The 23,086-nt window shown below is 40.0% G+C and overlaps 1 pseudogene; it reads left to right on the top strand.

The window, feature by feature from the left end:
• The first annotated feature begins 1,101 nt into the window (after positions 1-1,101).
• Positions 1,102-1,220, top strand: LOC136886926 (5S ribosomal RNA; annotated as a pseudogene).
• The last annotated feature ends 21,866 nt before the right edge of the window (positions 1,221-23,086 follow it).

The following is a 23,086-nucleotide window of genomic DNA, read 5'->3' as shown; positions in this document are numbered from 1 at the left end:
CTTGGTAAAAGAAACAGGTATGGAATCTGCCACGTGGGCGACTGCTCTGATGCCGATCAGTGGTTATTGACTGCTGATGATGCTAGGTAACAGATCTTGACACCACTCTTCGATCCTTTCTACCGAGCTCGATAGCTGCAGTCGCTTAAGTGCGGCCAGTATCCAGTATTCGGGAGGTAGTGGGCTCGAACTCCACTATCGGCAGCCCTGAAGACGGTTTTCCTTGGTTTCCCATTTTCACATCGGGCAAATGTTGAGGCATTACCTTAATTAAGGCCACGGCCGCTTCCTTCTCAGCCCTATCCCTTTCCTGTCCCATCGTCGCCATAAGACCCATCTGTTTCGGTGCGACGTAAAGCAAATAGCGATCATTTCTTTTGTTCTTCCCGTTCACTGGTATTTATTTTTTATTTATTTATTTACTTATTTATTTATTTATGTATTTATTTATTTATTTATTTATTTATTTATTTATTTATTTATTTATTTATTTATTTATTTATTTATTCATTTATTTGACAGGTGTCAACTACTAATTGTCTTTCATTCCACCTTAAATCAGACTTGAGAGGTGCATTGTCGTCATTAAAGCTCAGTGGGTGATTTTCTCACCTACTCCCACCCTATATGAGCTGAGTGGATCATAAAATGTATTTAAAACCGACAGAACAGACTAGAACTCCGCAGCAAAATGTACTTGTTCTGCAGAGTGACCTGTTGTACAGTATGTACATACAGCCCACGCAGCCTAGTGACACACAGTCCAGGAAATATCCCCTCTGGGACCTCACAATCCTTACAGATCAAACAGTTGCTTTACAATAGACCACACAATACTTCGGTGGACAAATACAGGCATGATATAGAGATTCGTTTGCACAAGCAAAATATCAGTACTAGTTGGCTTCCACTTTGTAGAGGTGCTCTTATAACAGAAATTACAATTAATGGTCAACGCTGTATGCTATTCTAAATTGTATTATAAAACAGAGGTTCTCTCAAAGGTCAGTACTTACCATGGATCTGCATTTTGCGGACCCCTGAACGTAATAGTGAATAAGTTAACTTGTATAGTGAATGTTAAATTCTATTACATTAATCGCTCACGGCCATACCATGTAGAATACACCTGTTCTCATCCGATCACCGGAGTTAAGCAACATTGAACGTGGTCAGTACTTGGATGGGTGACCGTTTAGGAACAGCACGTATCGTTGGCTCATAAGTAATTCTATATTTAAATCTTAGACTGCTAATTTAATGTCTAATTGAATATAACGGCGAAATCTAATGGCCTTGTCTGAATCGTATATAAACACTGTATTTAAAAAATCGCTTATAACGACATCGCTTATAACGACATATCGTATTAAACGACAATCTTTTAATGTCGACAACATATTTTCGTAGCAGACAAAGTAGGGGTCCCCATACTATGAAAAACGTAAAATTAAGCAATTTCCTCAATTGTGACGAAAGTTAAAGGGCTAAAGGGCCCGGAAAGACTTAAAATTGTGAGGCTTCGATAGCTATATCAAACTAAACAAAGTCAAATTTCAAAAATCTGTTCCTGCCTAAATGCAGTTCAGGAAAAACAGTCTACAGTCCCCTGATTCTTTACTCGTTTTCTTTTTTATTCAGATCCTAGCCAAATCAACTTATTTACATAATGCTTCCTGTAATGGGTTCCTTGGTTCATTAACCTAATGTTTTTTGTGTTTTGAAAAATTTCCACACCAAATATATCTATGAGGGCTTAAGTGAAACTCTGCATTGATTCGTATCAGCGTTCGTAGTGGCGCTTAAGTGAAACAATGCATTGACTCACATTAGCGCTCGTAGTGGTAGAAAAAGGCAAACTGCTAATCTAATCGACCAGATAACTATGATTAAGAAACGGATTGTAAGTTTTAGGAATAAATAAGGAATAACTATGTTCTCATACGTTATTATATTTTATTTACCTAAAATCCGTAACTCGTATCCCTAGGATGTTTTCAAATTTGAGTTGCTTGTCTGAAGGTCTAGAACTGTGGATTTTTTATCAGGTTTTTGGAGAAATGTATCGCCTATAACGTCCAATTTTGATTTCGTTGTTACGCATTTGGGAATTGATGACAGCACTGTAATGCTTATTTTTGTGAAAATGTTGCAAAAGAATAATAATACTGTTATTCGCTTTACGTCCCACTAACTACTTTTACGGTTTTTGGAGACGCCGAGGTGCTGGAATTTAGTCGCGCAGGAGTTCTTTTACGTGCCAGTAAATCTTCCGACACGAGGCCGACGTATTTGAGCACCTTCAAGTACCACCTGATCGTACCTGCCAAGTTGAGTCAGAAGGTCAGCGCCTCAACCGTCTGAGCCACTCAGCCCAGCTTATCGGAAAAGAAAAAGAAAGCGTTTAATATTGAGAAAAAATGGGGAAACAAAATTCAGCATCACAAAAGAGTTGTGTGTATCACACTCGATGATTTCTACTATTTGGAAAGTCAGAAAGAACATCTCATTTAAGCCAAGATCGTGTCCGACATCATTGAGCAATTTGCATTGTTGCTAGATTTTACTCACTTGTATATTTTGCTGGCATATTATTGCCATACGTAGCCTACTGTGTACAGATTAGAAGCAACATTCCTCTCAACTCCAGTCCACAAATATTGTATTGCAAATACAGTACTCTTCTTTCACATAGGTTTTTAGAATTTTCTTTTGCTAGTGGATTTACGTCGCACCGACACAGATACATCTTATAGCGACGATGGGAAAGGAAAGGCCTAGGAGTTTTAAGGAAGCGGCCGTGGCCTTAATTAAGGTAAGCCCCAGCATTTGCTTGGTGTGAAAATGGGAAACCACGGAAAACCATCTTCAGGGCTGCCGACAGTGGGATTCGAACCCACTATCTCCCGGATGCAAGCTCACAGCCGCGCGCCTCTAACCACAAGGCCAACTCGCCCGGTTTTGAAGTTTTAGCTTTATTCTGTTCAAACTCAAATCACCCGTAAGCGGATTGGTACGCGCTGTGTCTTACGGGCAAATATCCAGAAAAGTAGTCGTCCGCACCCAAAAGCACTGGAGTATTGGAAGAGCGGTAGAGAAAGGAACAAAAACAAAATTGGCTGAGGGCTTACTCGATCTAATCCCTAACCCCATGGCACTACAGCCCTGAAGGGCCTTGGCCTATCAAGCGACCGCAACTTGGCCCGAAGGCCTACAGATTACGAGGTGTCCTGTTGTCAACATGATGAATCCTCTCGGCAGTTATTCTCAGCTTCCTAGACCGGGGTCGCTATCTCACCGTTAATAGCTCCTCAATTCTAATCACGTAGGCCAATTAGACCTCGAACCAGCCCTTCAGATCCAGGTAAAAATCCCTGACCTGCCCGGGAATCGAACCCGGGCCCTCCGGGTAAAAGTGAACCCGAGTGACATAGGTCCATAGTCAGTCATGATTTGATTGATGAAATAATATATGGTACATTTATTGAGATACAGAAAACTTATTCCGTACAAGCTTTGTTGAAATAATGGGTTGAGTACGCGACAAACTGGAGCCGTGAGGCTTAGCTCGACACAACAACATTTAGCTACTTCACAGCAGGGGATCTCATTAGTTGGCGATCAGGGAATATACAAGTCCACAAATAAGTCTTGATCAGAAAGAGAAGGGGGTAGTGGACACAAAGGAAACTCGCAACATGAGTAATGCGCTGGGATATTTTTGGCGGACGGAGATTTCAGTGACGTCATGGAAAAATACAGCGGTTGCGAGGACATTCGCTAGCCTAGGTTCGGGCAGGTGGAAATTTAAATCACGTGACCACTTGCCGGCCAATCGCTAAAAGTTGATGGAAGACTCAGGGATACCATCTTAAGAGATGATCGATGAGATATTCTCGTAACTTCAAAAGTAATCAGTAATAAATTATTGTGAGTACACGGAGCAATGTAATGAATTTATTAGATGTCACGCATGGAAAAATAATCAATAATTATTGGCAAATTAAATAAATTGAAGGCTGGATTTCTTGGAAACCAGACAGCTTGCATGTCATTGGCTGGACGAAAACCACGTTGTAAGGGACGCTTCCAAAGGCGCGAAATGTGAGGAGCTAAATCCACCCGTATCTCCTAAATCTGTGATCGCCAGGAGTTCATATTTAATCCAGCAAATAAGCTAGCGGAGTGGATTAATTTGATATAAATTTTAACGTCAAATTCGGAGTGCAAGTGCCGATATTAAAAATCCACCCCCTCCCTCAAGGGGATGACGTCAATGAATCCGCGAGGGAAAGCTTCATCCATATATACGAGCGCAAGGGATACTCGCCACCACACTTGAAATGAATCTCTGGAGCTGAACCGTCGTTCTTAGCCGACTTCAAATCCGTCGGGCGTATAGTAACTCAACATTTAATGGCGCGAGCATCCGCCAGTACTTATAAAATGTGATCGCGCTCAAGCAACATGAACTGGAAGTAGTTAACTTAGGACAGTGTTTGCCAGTTATAAATATCATAGTGAAGTCAGTTAATTGCATTGTAAGAGTAAGTAATATAAATTGCACCGCAATAAGTACGTAAATAACATACTGTGTGACGAACAGTACTTTGAGGGAATAATAGCCTGTACTTTGGAATATAACCGATATCATGAACACTTCAAGAGGGCCGTATGAAACAGACATATCGCGTCGGACGACATAAATCGCGACGGGCGTAGAATTCGACACACCGCCGTACGTGTCCATGTCCATTGTGCGGTAATTGGACGAAGCTTAAAACAGTGTAAAATATTAAAAATTTGGGTCTAGGGTATTAATTTGTTTTATAAAAGTAAAATGTTCAGTGTTAACTTTGTCAATGGTAAATTATTGTGATAATTAAGGTATTAGTGTAAAATGGTAAGTGCCAGGAAATCATTTGTGGAACTACGCCATCAAGAATGGAGGAGTAAGAACGGCGGAGAGGGGCCGAAAGGAGCCTCTCATCTGCCAAGCTGCAATGGATTACCGATAACTAAGATGAGTACTAAACTGTACATAATATTTGGGAAATGTTAGCGCGACTGGAAAAATGGGAATAATTTGATTAGATTTGGTTACCTTCTGTAACAAGATGAGTCGCTTAACGACCCCATCTAAATTTGTAGCACGGACAGTATTAAATAATAACAATGTAAATAATCGGGTCCTTTTATGTAGTCAGTTTCTTGTAGATGTAAATTTTGTAGATATAGGGTAGTACGTTAAGTCATGCATGTATTCTTATTTTCTTTGTATTCAAGAATAATTTTCTTTACATTTGATTTTGTTATCAGAGTCAAATAGACCCGATCTGTGCTTTTCTGTTAGTCATTTTGACGAGTTATGTAATGACATTGAAGGGAAGTCCAGCCTTGTCATACCAAAGTGAAGTTGTTAAATTTGTGAGAAGCGATATTAATAATAATAATAATAATAATAATAATAATAATAATTGTTACCGAGTTTTTGTGGTAGTTAAGCATGAAAGAAGGTGCTGGGTGGTGAATAGGTCTCAAGCTACTAAAGAGAAATTAAATTTTAAAATTTAACAAGGTTATATTTTCTTTTCAACATTAGGTAACAACAAATAGAACAGGTACTTAGTAGCCGAAATACAACTTGAAATGTACAATTACAGGGATTAAAGAATTTGGGCTTCGAGCCCTGAAAACACAATTCTTGAGCAACTAGCTCAACTTTACGATATACCAATTTCAACAAAAGGGGCAGAATACCCCACTCAAACCCTGGAGCCCTTGCTCCAAATTACACAGCAAAGCCTCCTCGAGGCATACAACTCTCAGTTTTAGAAAAGAGCCACTCGCTCTTAAAGTTAAGCCTCTCCCAGGCCACACCAAACTCAACTTTCAAGTTGTCCTCAAAGGACATATACACAGGGGTAAAATACCCAACCTACTGAGGTCTATTAGGTGAGAAACGATTAATACATGACCTCTAAAATACAACTTGAGAGGAGGCGAACTTGCACTCCTAATACACTTTGCATTTAAAACCTAATCTGGCTCTGGGCCACTAACGCAAGGGCTAATCCCATACTACAGAGGTGACTTAGAGAAGAACACTTTACATTACATAAACGAAGAAAAGTTTGAGAAAATAAGTTCACCTCAAAACAAATGTGAGTGGGAGCTCGAGAGGGTTAGCACTCTCTATCCCAATATGTAGCTTTACAAGAAAAAGAAGAAAAGAGTAGTTACATTTTAGGAAAAGGTTACATGATGGAAAACGCTTCGAACCCGCCGCGAGAGTTAAACTGCCGACCTAGCAAGAAAAGAAGATATTAATAGGCCATTACCTGGTAGTAGATCGCTGCCGGGGAAAGAGGCGCTTCCCGCCTCCTGCTATGTACTTAATACACTGAAAGATGGAACAGAAGTGGCCCGGAGACCCCAAAATCAGCAGTTTATATCCTCTCGCGGAAGATTCTAGGCGTTAGGGGAAATAAAACACCCTCCCTCAAAGTTTTTATTGGTTCGGGAAAAGAAACCCCTACATAGAGGAAGAAGAAACACATTATTGGTGGAAAATTAATTAAAGAAATTCGGGATTGGCTAGATCCAAAATAAGGGGAAAAAGAGGGGTATACAGCCAACTTAAACCATGACAGAAAGAAATTTAACAAGAAACAAACTTTTGAAATAAAAATTTCTCCAACAAAATAGTTCTTTAACTCCGCACTAGGTCGCACTATTGTTGATCTTCAGTAGTGTCCTCTAGAAGAGAAAGTTCACACTTCTTACTTCAAGCGAAACAAAAACACATCAAAAGTTACACAGTTCACAAACTCAAAATTTTCCACGTGGTGACATCTTCTGAGAAAGTAGAGAATTAATAGAATAGATAAAGTTCAACCTTCCTCCAGAAGAGGAGTTTCAACTGGCGCAACTTTTAAATAAACAGAGTAGAGGTGTACCGCCCGGTACAGACCTCCCCCCCCAAAAGTTCCTCCAAGGGGTAACACAGAAGAACATAAGCTTTGTTTCCAAAATAAGGTCCAAGTTTTGATGTTGATATTAAGATTAATTGCGGAAGCATTTATAAGATTTTAGTAATTTGGTTGGTTGCAATTTCAAAATTTTGTTGTTGCAGGTGCAGTAAAGTTTTTCTGTTGTAGTAGTTGAATTTCTGAAGATAAACCTTTAATGCTTAAAAGTGAAGAAAAATTTTGCAATGTCCACCAAATATTGTTGTTAAATTCCCAAATGTAATTATTGCTTATGGTGACTGTCCATGTAGTTGATGGTCGGATGGCCAGACCGGCCGTTGCAGCTTGCGTCCAACGGAGGCCGCTCGGACCCCTCAAGTACCCTGAGATACCGCTCGCCCGCACTATGAGGGGAGCAGAGGTGTTGAAGTACGCCGCGCCCGCGGTGAACAGATACAGGCTGCGGGCATGTAGCAGGTCGTGCGCCGCACATCAGCCTTGGCCGGGAGGTGAGCTCCGGCTCGCCGTGCACATGTCGTCCTCGCTGGAGAGGAGGGGGCCCATCCCCCTCCCCAGTCGCTGCACGGCGCTGCGCGGCTGCGGGGGCGCTGAAACATTAAAGCTAGGCGGCAGAATTGTGTTGGACAATTATTTTCTTTGAGGGTACAGGCTTGTAGAGAGAGTGAGGGGCCAGCGGCGTGCAGATATTCATGGTATTCATTAAGCCACTGTGTAGAGTGGAGCAGGAGACGGGAGCGTGGTAATGGCCGTGGCAAGAACAGGATGGCAGTTTAACGGGTCGGGGCAGGTTTTACATAAGGCTTACATCTAAAACCAAAATATTACAGAAGGGGCAGAATGCCTTAAAAGTGAAACTCAAAAAAAATATAACCTTCATATCCTTTCAAAATAATATGGAGCAAGTTAACACAGAAATTACACCGGTTTCACCTGGGACAGGTGAACTCTAAATATCCTCTCGGTGGCTGGATTACTTAGCAATAAGGTAACCGGCGTAAGAAAATCGAGAATGATACAAGGCCCATGAAATCTGGGGGCAAGCTTGCCCGCGGGAACAAAATTTTTGACCATAACCTGGTCACCTACCTTCAAAGTGGTGGGTCTCCGTCCACGATCATACCTTTCCCTAACCTTTTCATGAGACACCTTAAGATTAGCTTTAGCCTTCTTCCAAAGATCTTTAATGTTGTCCGGATCTATTGTCTCGGGCAGAATGTCATTCAGAGACCAGAGGTTAGAGAGCGGCGTGTTGGGAACAAACTTAAACATCAAAGAAGCTGGAGTAAATTTGTGAGATTCATGAACCGCCGAATTCAAAGCAAAAGCTAACCAATGCAGGGACGTGTCCCACCTAGAATGATCTTCATGATGATAGGCAATAAGTGCGGACCTGAGATTACGGTTAACCCGTTCAGCCAGAGATGGTTGAGGGTAATAAGCAGATGTAGTTACATGAGAGATGGACAAGTCAAAACAGAATTTACGAAACAGATTTGATGTAAAAGCTTTAGCATTATCAGATACAATGTATTGGCACGGACCAAAAGAAGCAAAAATGGAATTTAGGCAAGTAATGGTGGACTGAGCGGTAGCCAGCTTAGTCGGAAATAACCAGGAAAATCTTGTAAAACCATCTACACACACAAAGATGAACTTGTTGGCATTACCCTTTGACTGGGGGAAGGGTCCCACATAATCGATATACAGGCGTTCCATGGGGCGCGACGCTTGATGAGAAGACAAAAGGCCTACTTTAGTGGACATGGTGGGTTTACTGATCAAACAAGATTTACAAGCTTTTACAAGTTCTCGAATTTCACCGTCCATACCTTTCCATATGAACATTTCACGAATCTTTTCACGAGTTTTAAAGATTCCAAGATGCCCCCCCAATGGGGTCTCATGATAGTATTTGAAGATCATAGGTACAAGAACCGCTGGAACAACAACTTTCATTAACTTATCATGCCTCGAAGGGCAACATAAAACACCATTCCTCAGAACATAAGGGACAACATGTTCCCCAGAAGAAAGGGTTTCCATTATAGGAGCCAGCGTCGGATCTTCACGTTGGTATTTCTCAATATCCCTAAAAAGCATGGGAGCATCTGTTAAGATGGCATTAACACCAGATAGTATGGACTCGGAAGGTGATGAACTATCGACCGGTTCGTGGGTCTCGACGTCGTTATGAAACATACGGCTGAGTCCATCAGCAACAACATTTTCGGTACCTCTGATATGTCGTACATCAAATTGGAAGGCAGAAATACGGATGGCCCAACGGGCTATACGACCAGTACGACGCGGCCTACCTAAGACCCAGCTTAAGGCTTGATTATCTGTCTCCAGATCGAATTTGACGTGTTCCAGATAGAGACGGAACTTTTCTAAGGCGAATAAGACTGCCAAACCTTCAAGCTCATATATGGAGTACTTTGCTTCTAGAGCTGACAATGTCCTAGACGCATAGGCGATGGGTCGCCTCCCTAGTTCAGTCTCTTGAAGAAGAACTGCGGCTACTGCTGACGACGATGCGTCGGTTTGGACGATGAATTTCTTCGAGAAATCAGGCATAGCAAGTACAGGGGCATTACAGAGAGCTAATTTTAGATCTTCAAAAGCGGCTTGTTGAGAAGGTCCCCACTCGAATTTGATGCCTTTCCTACGAAGAAGGTTTAAGGGCGCCGCTCTATTAGCAAAGTTAGGAATGAACTTCCTGAAGAAATTCACCATACCAATGAACCTGGCGATACCTTTGATGTCCTTGGGAGGTTTAAAATCACGGATGGCCTGTGTTCTAGAATGATCGACAGATACCCCATCGGGTGACACAATATGCCCTAGGAATGACATTGAGGGCTTAGCAAAGGCACCCTTGGACAACTTAACAGTTAACCCAGCCTTACGAAGGCGATCGAGAACTTCTCGCAGATGATCTAGATGTTCTTCAAAGGTTTCGGAAAATACGACGACATCATCCAAGTAGTGATATAAGTACTCAAATTTGATGTCGGAAAAGACCCTATCTAGTAGCCTAGTGAGCACAGCTGCCCCGGTGGGGAGCCCGAAAGGCACGCGGTTGTATTCGTATAAGTTCCAGTCCGTGGCAAACGCTGTAAGATGTTTAGACTCTTCGGCAAGGGGAATTTGATTATAGGCCTGATTCAAGTCCAAGATGGTGAAGAACTTGGCCTTACGAAACCATGAAAAGCAAGAATGAAGGTCGGGAAGGGGCACAGATTGCAACACCACCTTCCGATTGAGAGCCCTGTAATCAATGACAGGCCTGAAGCCTCCTTGGGGTTTCGGGACTAGAAAAATAGGCGAAGAATACGCTGACTTAGAGGGCCTAATAATACCATCCTTCAACATCTGATCGATGATTTCTTTCAGAGCCTTCATTTTAGGTGGAGATAGCCTATACGGTGGAAAACGGACAGGAATCGAGTCCGTGACCTCAATTTTGTATTCAATAAGGTCAGTAACACCAAGAGTATCAGAGAACACCTCGGGAAACGACTGACACAGTTTGCGAATACTATCAGCCTGCTCCTCAGGTAGATGTCTAAGGTCTAACAACATCTCATCCTGGGTAGGCGAAATAGATGAACATGATACAGAATTACACTTTAATAGTGGGATTTTATAACTAGAAGCAAATTTGAATGTGCACGACCTAGACCGGAGATCGAGCACAAGACCAGTGTGAGAAATAAAGTCAGCTCCCAATATAATGGGGCAAGACAATTGCTTGGCCACAAACAATTTAACTTTCCATGTAAACTTAAAAATACGAATTTTGACCAGTAAGGAACCTAGAATTTCTAATGGAGATGAATTAGCCGAAACGTATTGAACAGGAGAAGAGACATAGTCAGGGAGTTTACAAACAGATTTCAATTTAGAATACCAATCAGCCGAAATAATGGAACAAACACTGCCTGAATCTAAGAGAGCTGTTACAGGCTCGTTATTTAACTCAATCTTAAGAAAAGGAACAGGTGCGGGGGTATCCGCCGCAATCCTAAGACACTCTTTGGGGCATTCAAAAGATGAATTTGAAGGCTGGTCGTTCTCTGCATTTACAACCTGTTTACTAGGGGCTGAGTCTCGGGAATATGGATTAGTCGGCTCAGCCGACGCCACTAGTCACTTTTTATTATTGGCATAGCTGGAATTTGCACCAGAAGTTGAGCAGGAGGGGGTGCTATTTGAGTTTGGGCAATTCTTGGCGATATGTGAGAAGGCCCCACACTTAAAACAGCCTTGTGATGACCCTGCTCCATTCCTTGTCCCACTTGACTTGATCAGAGGACACTTATTCCGCAGATGGTCAGGCGACCCACAAGCATAACATTTACGGGGATTGACTGGTCGGCGAGGTGGAGGCCGAGTGTTACTGAAGGAAGGCGGGGGTTCTTTCGCCACACGCAAGGAATCGGCATACCTAACTCCTTCCGCAGAGACGGCTAATGCTTCCAGTTCAGAGAAGGTTTGCGGGCACGCCGCGAAACACAAATATGACCTGTAGGGTGGTGAAATCCCTTCAACAATAGCTTGCACGATCTGATCCTCAGGGAAGTGGAGAGCAAACACCCTCGTATAAAACTTAATATCTTGGATGAAGTCTGCCAGGTTTTCATCCAAGCGCTGTACCCGATAATAGTATTTCTGAATAAGGGAGGACCTGGCCCTAGCCGGGATGAAGTTAGCTAGCAAATGGGCATGGAAATCCTCAATAGAAGATTGCTCGGCAATGGCTCTAACTATCTTGTCAGATAGAACACCAATAGCATAAGGATAGATAATTTGCAAAATTTGACATGGGGAAAGAGAAAACACAAGGGCATGATCCTGAAATTCCACTAGAAATCTTAAAAATGAAATTACGTCACTGGTGGTGTTGACGGAAAACTTAGAGATACCTCTAAGCAACATTGCCAATGGATGAGGCAAGCTGCTGAACCCAGGTGTCATGGTCGTTAAAGGTTTCAATGGCAAAGAAGTTAATTCAGAGCGGATGTTACTCAATGACGCACGGTGTTCAGATTCGTTGTTCGATGGGGCAGAGATAGTTTGAGCAGCAACGGTTATCCTATTGACTTCTCCCTGAGGAGGCTCTTCCTCGTTACCTACATTCACCGTGGCGGGTTGATCAGTTTTGGGAGGAGCTTCGCCGGTTAGCAATTGAGTGACCTTATTAGATAATTCAGAAATAGTTTCAAGGAGCGTATTAGCTTGCTTCCTCTGAACGTCATTCACCTTTAGAGACAATAGATCATTAACTCTATTTGCAAAGTGATACAGCCTGCCTTGCACACGCTTAATTTGATTAGGAGACGGATCGTTTTCATCAAAAAAGCTGACTACAGATGCTAGCCCAGTAATATTCTCGACGATCGTGGAAAGAGAGTCATCAATTTCTTTCTCTCCCAAATTGGGGATGGAAATGGGCAAATCAAGGGACTCTCTAAGCTTGTTGGTGTCGATTGCAACCGTGCCTCCAGATTGCACATTTCTGATAGTTAACTCGTATATCAACTCCTCTTTGCGCAAATAGTTAAGGAGGAGAACATCGCGAGGGCCGGGCATGATGACAGAACAATTTTGAAAAACTCAAACAATTCCAGCAACTGAGACAATTGTTAGAGTTCGAATTAAAGCAATGTTTAGCCGTCAAAAGGGGCTAAATTGAGACCCATTCAACCACGCTCTGCTACCACTTGTTACCGAGTTTTTGTGGTAGTTAAGCATGAAAGAAGGTGCTGGGTGGTGAATAGGTCTCAAGCTACTAAAGAGAAATTAAATTTTAAAATTTAACAAGGTTATATTTTCTTTTCAACATTAGGTAACAACAAATAGAACAGGTACTTAGTAGCCGAAATACAACTTGAAATGTACAATTACAGGGATTAAAGAATTTGGGCTTCGAGCCCTGAAAACACAATTCTTGAGCAACTAGCTCAACTTTACGATATACCAATTTCAACAAAAGGGGCAGAATACCCCACTCAAACCCTGGAGCCCTTGCTCCAAATTACACAGCAAAGCCTCCTCGAGGCATACAACTCTCAGTTTTAGAAAAGAGCCACTCGCTCTTAAAGTTAAGCCTCTCCCAGGCCACACCAAACTCAACTTTCAAGTTGTCCTCAAAGGACATATACACAGGGGTAAAATACCCAACCTACTGAGGTCTATTAGGTGAGAAACGATTAATACATGACCTCTAAAATACAACTTGAGAGGAGGCGAACTTGCACTCCTAATACACTTTGCATTTAAAACCTAATCTGGCTCTGGGCCACTAACGCAAGGGCTAATCCCATACTACAGAGGTGACTTAGAGAAGAACACTTTACATTACATAAACGAAGAAAAGTTTGAGAAAATAAGTTCACCTCAAAACAAATGTGAGTGGGAGCTCGAGAGGGTTAGCACTCTCTATCCCAATATGTAGCTTTACAAGAAAAAGAAGAAAAGAGTAGTTACATTTTAGGAAAAGGTTACATGATGGAAAACGCTTCGAACCCGCCGCGAGAGTTAAACTGCCGACCTAGCAAGAAAAGAAGATATTAATAGGCCATTACCTGGTAGTAGATCGCTGCCGGGGAAAGAGGCGCTTCCCGCCTCCTGCTATGTACTTAATACACTGAAAGATGGAACAGAAGTGGCCCGGAGACCCCAAAATCAGCAGTTTATATCCTCTCGCGGAAGATTCTAGGCGTTAGGGGAAATAAAACACCCTCCCTCAAAGTTTTTATTGGTTCGGGAAAAGAAACCCCTACATAGAGGAAGAAGAAACACATTATTGGTGGAAAATTAATTAAAGAAATTCGGGATTGGCTAGATCCAAAATAAGGGGAAAAAGAGGGGTATACAGCCAACTTAAACCATGACAGAAAGAAATTTAACAAGAAACAAACTTTTGAAATAAAAATTTCTCCAACAAAATAGTTCTTTAACTCCGCACTAGGTCGCACTATTGTTGATCGTCAGTAGTGTCCTCTAGAAGAGAAAGTTCACACTTCTTACTTCAAGCGAAACAAAAACACATCAAAAGTTACACAGTTCACAAACTCAAAATTTTCCACGTGGTGACATCTTCTGAGAAAGTAGAGAATTAATAGAATAGATAAAGTTCAACCTTCCTCCAGAAGAGGAGTTTCAACTGGCGCAACTTTTAAATAAACAGAGTAGAGGTGTACCGCCCGGTACAATAATAATAATAATAATAATAATAATAATAATAATAATAATAATTCATGAGGTATTGGGAATTTTTGTGATCAGTGCGTAATAATAAAATTTAAGTGATCAGGTGTTGAGTTTGTCGGAAATCATTTAATGACGGGATGTCGTTTTTAATTCGGAATTAAAGTGTGTGGTAATTTAACTTGATAAATTAATAATATTGAAATTTAAGATCGGTGCTAATAATCCGTACATGTTAATGAACGTGTGGTTTAAATTACGGTCCAATATTTTTCTTTACGAATAAATGTCGTGTCTTAAATTTGCAATTCAGTAGCCGGAACACGTAGGACTAATATTACGAAACCATGATTGTCAAATTTTGGTAAATATAATTTCAAAATGTTACGATTATTTGTGGAGAACGAACTAAGGCGTAGATCAAAATGAGATAGAAAATGTTAAAGACTCTGCAGTCAGATAATAAAAGGTCGTATGATGTAAGAAGTGAATAAATAAGTCAGTTGATAATTCTGTGAGAAATAAATGAATCAAGGAATATTGAGATAGAAAGGTATATAAATTCCGTACGAGAGACACTTAGGATATAAATGAGTGTAAAATGTACGGGCAGTGTCACAGAGAAATACTGAGTTATGTAGCGGGTAGAATTCGAACCCGTGACAGCATGTACGAAATAAATAGACTGCACCGCAATTCGTCGAGATACTACGGATTTAAGGATAATGAGAGTTCAGATTCCACATAAATGATCGTATATTGTAATCATTGTAATGACGAATGATGACAATCATGATGTCGTGATAATAATAATAATAAATATTGCAGATAAAGGATTGGACCGCCTTAATTAAATGAGCGTTGATAAAGATGTTAAACGGGAATCTAAAGGATAATATGCAACCGATAATCATAATAACAATGTTAGGACGATGTCAAATCGTCGCGGTCAGATTAATAATAAATTGTCATAATAATAACAGTAATGATGACGTTGGTTGATCAGTGAAGTAATCGTGATCGCGGACGATATCCTAATGCATTTTTGGCGGAAGTGCCCGATTCATTAATAATAATAATAATAATCTTGAGTAACATTAATAATAATAATAATATCTTGAGTCACCTATTCATTAATAATAATAATAATAATAACTACAAGAGGGATATACTAATAATAATAACATTAGTAACCATCTGTGTTTGCATCCCGCATAATAATGACGATATTAATCAAACGTGACAGTGCCAGGAACCGTTGAGTATAATAATAATAATAATAATAATAATAATAATAATAATTTCAAGGATGATAATTTCTGACGATGGTGAATTAATTAATTAATTGGTGACAACATCCCTCGATTCGTATGTTTGAATAATAAGAATGATAAATATTAGTCGTTTGTTACCTCGTTATCATACGGTTTCCGCACGGGACGAGTTACAGTAATACTTTGTGTGTTTGTTTACTTCGCCCGCGATGTGAGGGGAGGTCATCGGCACGGTATTTCCCACCGCTTCTCGTTATCTCATCTGTGGCAGTAGTCTACTGAGGCTACTTTGTACCATCTCAGATTATGTGTAAATAAAATATAAATGCCAATTCAGTGGTATGGCATCAGCTGGACATCGTAAGATAGGAACTGTCCGTGTAATCCATTTTTCGTAATTCACGAGAAACATTACCCAGTCCGAGTACCGGTCTCGGAAAAATGTATATAGCCGGGGTACATCATCTTAGTTAAATCGGGAAGCCGACCGTAACATGGGTTATGCTCGGGCTCCCGATAGAAGGAAGCTATATCCTTGAACAACGGTTCGATTCAAATGGAATCGACCCATAAGTTATACTCCAATTGCAATTTCTTTCAGAAGCTTCCCAGCAAGATATTGATACCACTTGCGGTATAGCAAGTGATTTGTTTATGTAACATGTGTGGAAATTTAAATATCATTGCCAAATGTATCAAAGTTTCGTACGTCGGGTGGCGTAATAAACCGCTCCTTCTGGCAATTATTTCAAAGGAAACCATTCTCATAATCTTTTTATCGTAGTTAGATGAGACCCTTTTTAAAGTTAACAGTCACTTCCTAGTCCTATCATGGAGTCCTTAAATTCAAGTTTACAATCGAGCTTTCCCCATTCTAATTTTAAATTGCTCCGTTCATTCCCGTGTTCTATTATGCCTCTATATTTATATATTCGTGGACTTAAAATGATGAACCGACACCCCTGAGATAAATGCTAGTCTGGGACTCGGGAGGTGGACGGGTGCAAAAGGCAGGCACGATACCCCTACACCACGGGGCGGCATTACGTGATCTAATAAGGCTCCTATTTATCTTCTTTCCTTCTTTTCCTGCTTTAGGAAAAATAGTGGAGAAAGAAAGAAATAGAGCTGTTGCTAAGGGCTTACTCGATCAAACATGGCTTCCTTCGTTCTTCTTTTCTCATCCTGTTCTTCCTTCTCTTTTCTTCTTCTTCTTCTTCTTCTTCTGCCTTAGGAAAAGCAGTGGAAAAATAACAGTTGCTGAGGGCTTACTTGATCAAATATGGCTCATTATTTTTCTTCTTTCCTTCTTATCTTCTTCCTCTTCTTATTTTATTCTCCTTTAGGAAAAGCTTTGGAGAAAGAAAGAAATAAAAAAAGAAAGAAAGAAAGAAAGAAGGAGAGAAAAGTGCCGGTTGCTGAGGGCTCACTCGATTCTTCTTAGTATTCTACTTTAAGAAAAGCGAGAGTCCGCCTCTGTGGTGTAGTGGTTAGTGTGATTAGCTGCCACCCTCGCAGGCCCGGGTTCGATTCCCGGCTCTGCCACGAAATTTGAAAAGTGGTACGAGGGCTGGAACGGGGTCAACTCAGCCTCGGGAGGTCAACTGAGTAGAGGTGGGTTCGATTCCCACCTCAACCATCCTGGAAGTGGTTTTCCGTGGTTTCCCACTTGTCATCCAGGCAAATGCCGGGATGGTACCTAACTTAAGGCCACGGCCGCTTCCTTCCCTCTTCCTTGTCTATCCCTTCCAATCTCCCCATCCCGTGTGCAGAGATCTGTACCCTTTATTTACAATCCCATTTATGTGATTACCCCAATGAAGATCTTTCCTTATATTAACACCTAGATACTTACAATGATCCTCTAAATGAACTTTTACACCATCAACGCAGTAATTAAAACTGAGAGGACTTTTCCTATTTGTGAAACTCACAACCTGACTTTTAACCCCGTTTATCAACATACCATTGCCTGCTGTCCATCTCACAACATTTTCGAGGTCACGTTGCAGTTGCTATGGGTATCAAGACGCCTACAAAGTTCGCTAGGTTTTGTACATTTGTTTTAGAGAATGTCAAAAGATACAAAAGATACAACTCCATCATTTGCCGTAGTGTCTGGCACTAGAAATACCTAAGTTTTGTCTGAATTTATGTATATTGATACTGGATTTAGAATGTTCAACTAATAATATTTCTTGTAATACTTTATTTCCATGGAATTGCTTGTTGTACTCTTGTCGTTGTTGTTGGGTAATTACCTTTTAACTCTATTATGCCACTAGTGTAAGTGACCTTTGCCACGGGGATATTTCCCAATTGCGATGTATTTGTTAATAATAATAATAATAATAATAATAATGATCCGCCTCTGTGGTGTAGTGGTTAGCGTGATTAGCTGCCGCCCCCGGAGGCCCGGGTTCGATTCCCGGCTCTGCCACGAAATTTGAAAAGTGGTACGAGGGCTAGAATGGGGTCCACTCAGCCTCGGGAGGTCAACTGAGTAGAGGTGGGTTCGATTCCCACCTCAGCCATCCTGGAAGTGGTTTTCCGTGGTTTCCCACTTCTCCTCCAGGCGAATGCCGGGATGGTACCTAACTTAAGGCCAAGGTCGCTTCCTTCCCTCTTCCTTGCCTATCCCTTCCAATCTCCCCATCCCTCCACAAGGCCCCTGTTCAGCATAGCAGGTGAAGCCGCCAGGGCGAGGTACTCGTCATACTCCCCAGTTGTATCCCCCGACCAAGAGTCTGAAGCTCCCGGACACTGCCCTTGAGGCGGTAGAGGTGGGATCCCTAACTAAGTCCGAGGGAAAAACCGAACCTGGAGGGTCAACAGATGATGATGATGATAATAATAATAATAATAATAATAATAATAATAATAATAATAATAATAATAATAATAATAATAATAATGGTGTGAAAATTAAAAAATCGCAGGAAGCCATCTTCAGAGTCGCCAACAGTGGGATTCGAAACCACTACCTCCTGAATGGAAACTGACAGCTACCGCATGTGACCAAACTACATCGCCATCTCTCTCTGTGGATGACTTCCCTCTTGGTAGACGTAATAAATAATGACAGGTGTTATACAGTGTCATGGCACTTAACATAATCCATGCATAATTACTTCAGATACGCACGCAATTGAATTGCCAGATGATTATCTATAAATTCAATTTCCCTTTTGCCAATCAACAAGCTTTATGTGGTCCTTCTTTATTTATGAGCTCATTATACTCCCAAGTCATCTCCAGATGGCTCGCTTCTTAATCTATAGTATTTCACCCGAAGGTGGTCTCATTTAGAAGAGGAGAATCCTTCAAAAATTTCGACCAATATATCGTAGAAGACGATGGGAAATGAAACGTAAGATAATATGGGAGGTGCAGTAAGCGAAAGGTAGGTGGAGGAGGAGGAGGGGGTTGAAAAGAGGAAGACGTAAATCTTAGAGAAGCGATAGGGGGGCCCCAATCGCCCAGTAGGAGACCGCTACAACATGCCATAAAGTTGATAAGCAAAACAAGTGCTTAGTTCGTCGGGAAGAAAAAAAATTGTAATTAAAATCATATATCACCTTCCGATAGTTAGAGGTGATTATGTTCAAGGTGAAATAGCGGATGAAAAAATTGTACTCAATGACTTGGATTTCACAGTAGAAATAATGTTAAGTACAGTAACCATATTTATTAACCCGACATAAACTCTCAGAGTAATAGGTCATGTTCACCACTTGTTGTGAAGTGTGGTTTTTTAAGGATGTGTGAGATTTGTTGGGTTTAACTTGTCTAGGGGTTCCAGATAAAGGATTGCACAAACATATTTTTACCTGTCTTTCCTTTTTGGTCATCGAATTTTTCTAATGATTTTCCTTTCATTAACTTCTAATTATTCCTTTAGTTTTTTGTCTAAGATATTGCCTTTGCTCCGTAAAGTCCTTCTAGTTTGATAACTGTCGTTTCGTGTCGGATTTTGCACTTCCAGTATGTACACTTTTATTATAAATGTTTTTAATTAACTAAAAGCTGTTTACGTTTTCTAGAGTCTCGATTCTTTGGATTTCTCTTGATTACAACTTTCTGTAATCCCTTCACCGAGGTATTCAATTAAGTGCGTTTTTAAGATTTTAATTACTATCTAAGGGGAGGGATGTATTCCGAAATGCAAGCTTTTCTTTAAAAAACCATTACAACCATAGTTATAGAATTAAACCCATTACATTATGTGTGCATATAGATAAATAACTGTAATAAATGAAAAAAATATAGAGACCTAAATGTCAGGCATATACATAAATATTATAAAATATTTAACAGTGATGCCCTTTTTGCATGAAAGAATTAACAACAAGAATTCTAATGATGCAATTCATTTTTTTTTGCTAGTTGCTTTACGTCGCACCGACACAGATAGGTCTTATGGCGACGATGGGATAGGGAAGGGCTAGGGATGGGAAGGAAGCGGCCGTGGCCTTAATTAAGGTACAGCCCCAGCATTTGCCTGGTGTGAAAATGGGAAACCACGGAAAACCATTTTCAGGGCTGCCGACAGTGGGGTTCGAACCTACTATCTCCCGAATACTGGATATTGGCCGCACTTAAGCGACTGCAGCTATCGAGCTCGGTTTGAAATTTTTATTGTACCAATTTGTCACTACAGTATGAATACTGAACTATAGTTAATTACATATGAATATTAGTTTATATTTTAAAAGTTTTTAACTTATCATATTTCACCACATAATATCCTATAAATAACATTTTAAATAAACAATCGTTAAAATTATAGTTTCATTTAATCCACAACGTGTAATGATCAACTCTTGAAAAACCATAGCTTTGAGACTTATAGCTTTTTTTTGAGAAAAGGCTTCAAATTCTGCAAAAAATTATATGTGTGAGAAAACTGCATTCAAAAATGTTGTTGCCATATTCAAATATGACAAATGCTTATCATTTCTTGAGAGCTATAAATCCCAGAGGTATGACTTTTTCAGGAGTTGTTCATTACACACTGTGGAACATATGGAAATATTACAGTAATGACAAATTTTTAAAATGTGTAGTTATTATATGAAAAAATATCTTATTTTTGCAATGATAAGTTTATTTTAAATATTTGAATTTGGATTTAAAGGAGGATGTTCCCAAAAAAAATTAGATTTTTTACACCAAATTCATTACATTCAGTTTTGAATTCTTTGTGTGCTTTTCTCCTTATTTTATTTATATATTTATTTAATTTATTGTTCATCAGGCATTTCTCCCCACTTAGAGAACATTTCTTATTTTTAATGTTATAGATAATATACAATAAGAAATAAATTATGAAACCTAATACTCTACTTACCAACTATGGACAGTGGTAAGTGTGTATTTAAATTTAATATTTTAACTTCTCCTAAAATATACATTGTTAATCTAAATTAATCGAAGGACTGAACTATTCATGGTACACAAGTATGGAACTCTATTTACTTTATGTCATCTCTCTGTGTGAGTTCCCTTCTGACTGACCTTATGAAGACACTGTCCTTGTGAAATATGTCCACATTTGGCATTTTATTAATTGACTGATATATTCTGTTCAATGGTGAATTCATATGGTGATTTTTGTTTCACGTTTTAATAAAGAAATTTACATTATTTCTGTTTCTTCCAAACGGTGCATGCAGGTTATCTGCTTAACGTTTTAGAATTCTATGTAGGCATTTTACACTCGTTAATGTTGTCCTAGTATGCAGCTTGTCTATCCCAAAATTTGTTAATAATTCATTATATGCACCATATTTGTACTAGTTTTAAAGATACATAAAAACAAATATCTTATAAAATTAGCTTGAATATTTTCTACTTATTTTCTTATTCTTCTTGATCCGTGTCGCTATATATTGCTATTGACATGTAACGCTGTCTTTCCCTAGTTTTACTGCCGTATGCTCTTCCTGGCGTCAATCTTATGAGGAGGGATGTATTTACCATTATGCATTTCTGTGGTGGTCGACTGGTAGTGTGGTATGTTCTGAGCTGTTTATAGAGCCGGTCAGGCTGCAGTAGCACTCTCCGGCTCAGTGAGAAAAGCAATGGCAAACTGCTGCACTCCTCATCTTGCATAGTACGCCTCATGTTGGAGCTGTTATTGGTTTTTGTGATTTCCTTGTAACTGTATAACCTTGCCATTTGACGATCCAGCCAGCCTCCCGGCTAGGGCGGCCAACCGTCCCGCCACGCATTTTAACATATTTTGTAAATCTCCCGTCATTTGTCCCGTAATTGTCTCGTTTACTATCTGAGCGAATTTTCGTGTTATTATCATCGGTACTAACAATCACAATACTACAGTCACTCTATATGCTTGAACTAAACAGAGTAACTGTCGTCAAACATATGATCTTTGAAAGTGCAACGAAGCAGATTCTAGCATGTTTGGAGGAGCGATCAGGATGTACTGAATGACAAAGATATTTCCTTCAATAGGTGCCCACCCTACTCCTGACGGATGACTCAACAGACAGACAGACAGACAGACAGACAGACAGACAGACAGACAGACAGACAGACAGACAGACAGACAGACAGACAGACAGACAGACAGACAGACAGACAGACAGACAGACAGACAGACAGACTGACAGACAGACAGACAGTAATTCAAGTCAAAGAGAACGGTATAATGTTTTTTTTTTAATTGCTATGTCTTCCTGTAATATATGCAGGCTGCCACAAGGATAAAGGGTAGGGCCTACCATAACTGGTATATACACTAATTTAACGAAACGTGCTGATAGATACAGTTTCAAAGAAGATAAAATATGCTGGGAAGAGTGGCTCAGATGGTTAAGGCGCTGGCCTTCTGACCCCAACTTGGCAGGTTCGATCCTGGCTCAGTCCGGTGGTATTTGAAGGTTCTCAAATACGCCATCCTCGTGTCGGTAGATTTACTGACACGAAAAAGAACTCCTGCGGGACTAAATTCCGGCACCTCGGCGTCTCCGAAAACCGTAAAGAGTAGTTAGTGGGACGTAAAACAAGTAACATTAAATTAATTATTAAGATAAAATATGCAATAATTCCATTTATATTGAAGTTTTCAGTATTTCTTTATTATAGATTGAAATTTAGAACAAGTGTTGTTAGAAAATATTTTATGTAACTGATAAATGTAATAAGTGAATTTTCTTCTATTTCCAATTATTTAAAAACTTGTGGTTACATTTATGATGTAAAATGTTCAATATTTATTTTATTATTTCAGAATTTTTTGACTTTTGAATGTTTTCATTTAGATGAAGCTTGTTGAACCCACAGACTGGAAAAGAAAGAATGCAAGAAAGATGAGTTAAATGTTTTTGTATATTTTTACTTCAGTAAGAGTAATCTTAGTAAATAAATGGAAACTGTCAACGCAATGCTTTTTAAAAATATTAAAATTGTTTGTCGTTTACAAATCACGTATTAAAATCTACCTCTTCCCCTTTTTTTAACTGTCTTGTCCCTCATTCATTCTTTCAACAGTTGTTCACCCTACTCCTGGCGTATGACTCAATAAACAGACAGACAGACAGACAGTATTTCAAATCAAGTAAAGCAGCAGAATGTCTTTTT

Source organism: Anabrus simplex, chromosome X (assembly GCF_040414725.1).
Source record: "Anabrus simplex isolate iqAnaSimp1 chromosome X, ASM4041472v1, whole genome shotgun sequence".
NCBI classification, from domain to species: Eukaryota; Metazoa; Arthropoda; class Insecta; order Orthoptera; family Tettigoniidae; genus Anabrus; species Anabrus simplex.
The sequence above is the reverse complement of the archived record's forward strand: the minus strand, read 5'-3'. Positions and strand labels throughout refer to the sequence as shown.